The 5,769-nt window shown below is 39.0% G+C and overlaps 1 non-coding gene across 1 annotated transcript; it reads right to left on the reverse strand.

The window, feature by feature from the left end:
• Positions 1 to 1,185: 1,185 nt before the first annotated feature.
• LOC127742976 (small nucleolar RNA R71) lies at positions 1,186 to 1,292 on the reverse strand. The gene has a single exon (XR_008004313.1). It is a non-coding gene; the product is annotated as a small nucleolar RNA R71 (small nucleolar RNA).
• Positions 1,293 to 5,769: the final 4,477 nt, after the last annotated feature.

Consider the following 5,769-nt stretch of genomic DNA (forward strand, 5'->3'; position numbering starts at 1 on the left):
CCATTTCTGATCTTACCCATTCTCTTTACTTTCTGCCATTTATTTTCATGCTCATTACCCCAAATCCCCATTTAAGATTCTGCACTTTAATTTCTGTTATTTACTTTCCAGTCATTTAAATTTCTGCAAGTTCTCAATCTAAATACTGTTTAGCTCAACTAGCATAGTCTTCTAACTAAAGTTGCTTGACCAATCAATCCTTGTGGGATTCGACCTCACTCTATTGTGAGTTTTACTTGACGACAATTCGGTATACTTACCGAAGGAAATTTTGTTGAGAGACAAGTTTTCATGCATCAAGTTTATGGCGCCTTTGCCGGGGATTGATTTTGAATCAACAATAATTAAGTTTGAAGATCACTAGATTGAGCATTTTTCTTTTTGTTTATTTGATTCAGTCAATTTTCTTTAGTTTGTTTTAATTTCTTCCTCATCCCCTGCACCCTCTTTATTTTTCGTTCTCTCTTTCTTTGATAATTACAATTCTGCTCACTAACCCACTAACTGTTTGATAAATTGCATTACTCACACTAACAATTACTCTAACAAGAATAGTTTCTACATTTTATCTCCTGTTGTGCAATCTATCTGTTGTATGACAGGGAGAAGAGAAGGAGTTTCAACATCCTTTGATTCAAAACCTGAAAGGACTCTTTGGAGACTAAGAAGGGAAGCAAGAGGAAAAAGAATTATTGGTGCTGAGGAAGAAGAAGAAGAGTACTTTGAACCCAATATGGAATAAAATTTGGAGAACAATCATGAAGAAGAAGTTCATAATCATTCCAGAGAAGGCCATGCAAATCGTGCTGGGCAAGAAAGGAGAGTTCTAGGCTCCTATATCAATCCTAATCCAGGAAACTATGGAAGTAGCATTCAGAAGCCCACCATACATGCCAACAATTCGAACTAAAACCCCAGCTCATCACTCTTGTTCAGAATAATTGTTCATTTGGAGGAAGTGCTCAAGAAGATCCCAATCAACATCTAACCACCTTCTTGAGGATTTGTGACATTGTGAAGTCCAATAGAGTCCATCTAGATGTCTATAAGTTGCTCTTATTCCCTTTTTCACTCAGGGACAAGGCATCCAAATTGCTTGAATCCTTCCCAAAGGAGAGCTTAACAAATTGGGAAGAAGTGGTGAACAAGTTTTTGGCAAGATTTTACCCTCCTCAAGGGATCAATAGGCTGAGAGTTGAGGTGCAAACTTTCAGGCAACAAGATGGTGAGACTCTTTATGAAGCATGGGAGAGGTTCAAAGACCTAACAAGAAGATGCCCACCAGATATGTTCAATGAATGGGTTCAACTTCACATCTTCTATGAAGGTCTTTCCTATGAGTCAAAGAAGGTTGTGGATCATTCATCAGGAGGCTCTCTAAACAAGAAGAAAACCATTGAAGAAGCCATAGATGCCTTTGAAACAGTTGCTGAAAATGACTACTTCTATGCCTCTGAAAGAAGTAACACCAGAGGAGTAATGGAGCTGAATCACATGGATGCATTGTTAGCTCAAAATAAGATGATCACCAAGCAACTAGCAGATCTTACCAAGAAGGTGCAGCAGCCATCACTTCATCATCAGCTCAAGAAGGAGCGAACATAGGAGAAGAAGGTGACTGAGAGCAAGCCAACTATGTTGGAAACTCACCTAGACAAGTCCATGATCCATACTCCAAAACTTACAACTCGGGATGGAGAAATCACCCCAACTTTGGATGGGGAAACCAACAAGACCAAGGGCAAGATTAGGGATACCACAACCTCAACTCCAACAACAATGCAACTCATCAACACACCTCGCAGAGATCTTACCAACATCCATCTAACCAATCTTCTCAACCACCTAATCTCAACCCACTATCATTAACAGATGATAGGCTCTCAAAGATTGAGGCTCTACTTGAAAACTTATGCAGAGAAATCCAAGACAACAAAGTGTTTAAGGAAGAAGTGCGAGCCAATATTAAGAACCAAGGAGAAAACATCAAGAGATTGGACTCCCAAGTAGGGTATCTATCTCAACAAATTCCCAAACCCACTGATGGATTCCCCAGTGATATAGAGAAGAATCCAAGAGGAGAAACAAAGAAAGTGAGATGGGAAGAATGCAAAATGATAACCACAAGTGATGAGGGAAGTATGAATAGAGTAGAACACCTCCAAAATAATCAAAAGAAAAGCCAGGAGGAAGAAAGCTATACAACTCAACCTACATCCAAGGAAGAGCTAAAGAAGAAGGAGGTATTAAACCCATATGCACCTTTTCCTCACAGGCTTAAAGGTGGTGTAGCAGGGAGAATGTATTCAATGTTCCTTGATATGTTTGCATCTCTTGATCTAAATATACCATTCATTAAAGCCTCTAGCAAATGCCTTTCTACATCAAGTATATAAAGGAGATACTAGCCAAAAAAAGTCCATTGAAGGGTGGACAAACAATAAAGATGAACAGGGATTGCAGTGCTCTCATTCAACCAGGGCCACCCATAAAGAAAGAGGATCCAGGGAGTTTCCACATTCCTTGTGCCATAGGAGAAACAATGATTGACAAAGGGCTTATTGACTTGGGAGCAAGCATCAACTTAATGCCTCTTTCTCTCATGAAGAAGTTCCAAATCGATTAACTAACTCCTACTGATGTAATTATCAGATTGGCTGACAAAACTCAAAAACAAGCAATAGGAGTGGTTGAAAATGTGCTGGTGAAGGTTGGGAGCTACTATCTTTCCACAGATTTTGTTGTTCTAGAAATGGATGAGAATCCTATTTACCCCATCATTCTGGGAAGACTATTCCTAGCCACAGCTAGAGCACTCATAGATGTAGAGCAAGGAGAGCTAGTACTGAAGATACATGATGAGCAGCTCACTTTCAATGTTTTCAACCTCTCACAAGAAGCAAGTCAAAAAAACAAAGAATCAAGAGAAGAGCAGAATGAAGCACTGATGCAAGAAACAAGCAGTGAAGCACAAACAACACAATTGGAAATCCCATGGGTTGGAAAGCCACATATTCAGGAAGAACCACATTCAAAGGTGATCCAAAGGGAACTAGAACCACCAAAGTCATGCAGAGTCAACAACAAGGATCCCTTAGAAAAAGAATCTATAGAAAGCAAGAGAGCATCAAGAGATACAAAGAAGAAAGTCCCAAGGAGATGGAGAAATAAGAAAATTCCTACAGAAAATTTCTCGCCAGGTGACGAAGTGATCTCTACATACTTTTCATGTATACCACCGCACCTCCCCACTATTCCATCTCAGCTGCCTCCAGTGTATACCATCAACAAAATCTTGTCCTTAGAGCATATGGAGCTTGTCAACAAAGCCAATGGACATAGGTTCACTGCAAGAGGAGAAGACTTCAAGCACTATCAACCACCTTGACAAGGACCAAACATCAAGCTAATGATGCTAAAGAAGCACTCCATGGGAGGCAACCCATGTTCTATACCCTCTCTCTTAAATTTCTAATTGTAGTAATAAGGCAGATTTCATGGATTTTTAATTCAACTTTGACAACAAATATAAAACTCCTTTACATGCAGCGTATAGTACATAATAAGTTTGGTGTTCAAGGCACACCTAGTGAGCATGAACATACCTTATGAGATAAAATTCCTTTTCCCCAAACTTGTTGTATCATATGATCACAAACAAGTTTGGTGTACCACGTTGCATGCAAAAGGGGGTTGGGTTGTTGATTAATTTTCATTCATGGAAAGCATTTAGCCATTTAAAAATAAAAAAAATATATTTTTTGTTAGCTAGCTCACACTTTAAATTTTCCCACCAAAAATTTCAATTAACCATTTGCAATGTCTTCATGGGGAATGTCCTTTGATGTGTTGCCATGCAACATTGGGAGTGGACAATCTTGAGGACCGAACCAAGACCCCCATAAAGGAGGTGATCCTTGTGCTCATTCAATCCTAAAACCCCAACCGTCGACTATCAAACAACACCATCAATCCACACCCTTCAATCAATTGCCATCTTTCTATATAAACCCCTTCACACAACCTCTCCATACACACTTCAAATTCTCAACCTTCCCACTCCCTTCTTTCAGGCATACACAAATCATCCTCCACCAAAGGCTTCACATATACCCTCCTAGCCATCTTGAGATTCACCAATATATCAACTATCCTGCATGGCATCATCAAGTTCCAAAAGGCGAAGAGGAAAGGAACCCATGGAGCAGCCTTTCTTCGACGCCGGGAGATTTAAAACAGCCTTCCATGAGCTCGAGTTTGAACGAATAAAGGACAAAAAGATACTGCCTGAGTCAACATTCCAGTTCAACGAAGATGAATGTCCACAAATTCGAGAGAAGATTGAGCAAAGAGGTTGGTAAAGGCTCACCAATCCGAAAACAAGAATTAATGCAAACCTCATCAAGGAATTCTATGCAAATGTGGTTAGAGAAGATAAGACCATGAACCCCACCTTCAAGACTTACGTAAGAGGAACAGAGGTGGATTTCAGCCCTGATGCCATAACAAGGGTTCTCCAGCTGAAATCACCATGTTTTGTTGAGCTCGACTATCAAGAAAGAATAAATAATGGCCCCAATGATGATGAAGTGCAAGGAATTGCGGGCGACATATGTCTTTTGGGGTCTGACTGGGAAAGGTATTCAGATGGGAGGCCCCGGTTCATCAAAAGAGGGGACCTCACCCCGGAAGCCAAAGGATGGTTTGAGCTCGTGAGACGATCCATCCTCCCAGCTGCAAACAATTCTGAGGTCAACATCGCTATAGCCACTATGGTACATTGCTTAATAAAGGGTGGGGGCATTGATGATGTGGAAATTGGTGAATTAAAAATTATTAAAATGTGTACATTGCAAGTATAGTTCTTAACTCACCAGAAATCCACTTATCAATTTAGAAAGGTGTCACAGAAATTTAAATTTTAAAAATACTGGGAGTATGAATCCCAGGTTGTCTCCCAACGAGTTGCAGAAAAGTGTGCTATTTTATTAATCAGATGTTTTCAAAAAAAATTGAGTTGAGTAAATAGGAAATAAAATTGGAGAATTTGAATAATGTAAATAAAAGCCTTGATTGGGAGTTGATTAGTTGGAAGTTCCGCTATTGTTGGATTACTCTCTAGATTAATTGATAATTAAAGGTAATCCCGTTAGTTATCTCTTACTAGGTAAGGAAAAGTTAAACAAGTTGGGATGCTATGCCCATTCACAAGTTGCAGTCCACTTAATTAAAAGAGATTGGTGTTAGTGACTAGAGGGCAAGCCAACAATAACCCAATTACAATTTTTCTTTCAAGCCTTCCAACTCAATTGGTTTCTTTCAATCAACTCCCTATCAAGTTAGGGAACTACTCGCTCATTGTGAATGTAAAATTCATGACATATGAAAAGGAATTAAAGAGAGACATTGTAAATAAAAATCAAAATAATCAACTAAAAATAAAAGTAATCCTTGTATTAAATAAATCCTAATAATATTCCAATGGTAAAATTAACAAAGCAAAGGACATGGAAGAGTAAAGCCAAGTAAAGAAAACGAACTAGAATGATGAAGTCTTGATGAGGTAATTACTCTTCTCAATATCCCAATGCAAAAAGTGAGAAAAATAAAATCCTAAAATTATTAATGTGTAGAGAGAAAAACCTAGAGGAGGAGTAAAAACTAGATCTAAAACTAAAACTGTGTAGAATGAGTGGTCTCTGGTTTCTGCATGTTCTCTGGCTCTAGTCTGCTGTTTTGGGCCGAGAACTGGGTCAAAATAGGGCCCAA

Source organism: Arachis duranensis, chromosome 1, assembly GCF_000817695.3.
Source record: "Arachis duranensis cultivar V14167 chromosome 1, aradu.V14167.gnm2.J7QH, whole genome shotgun sequence".
Lineage (NCBI taxonomy): Eukaryota > Viridiplantae > Streptophyta > Magnoliopsida > Fabales > Fabaceae > Arachis > Arachis duranensis.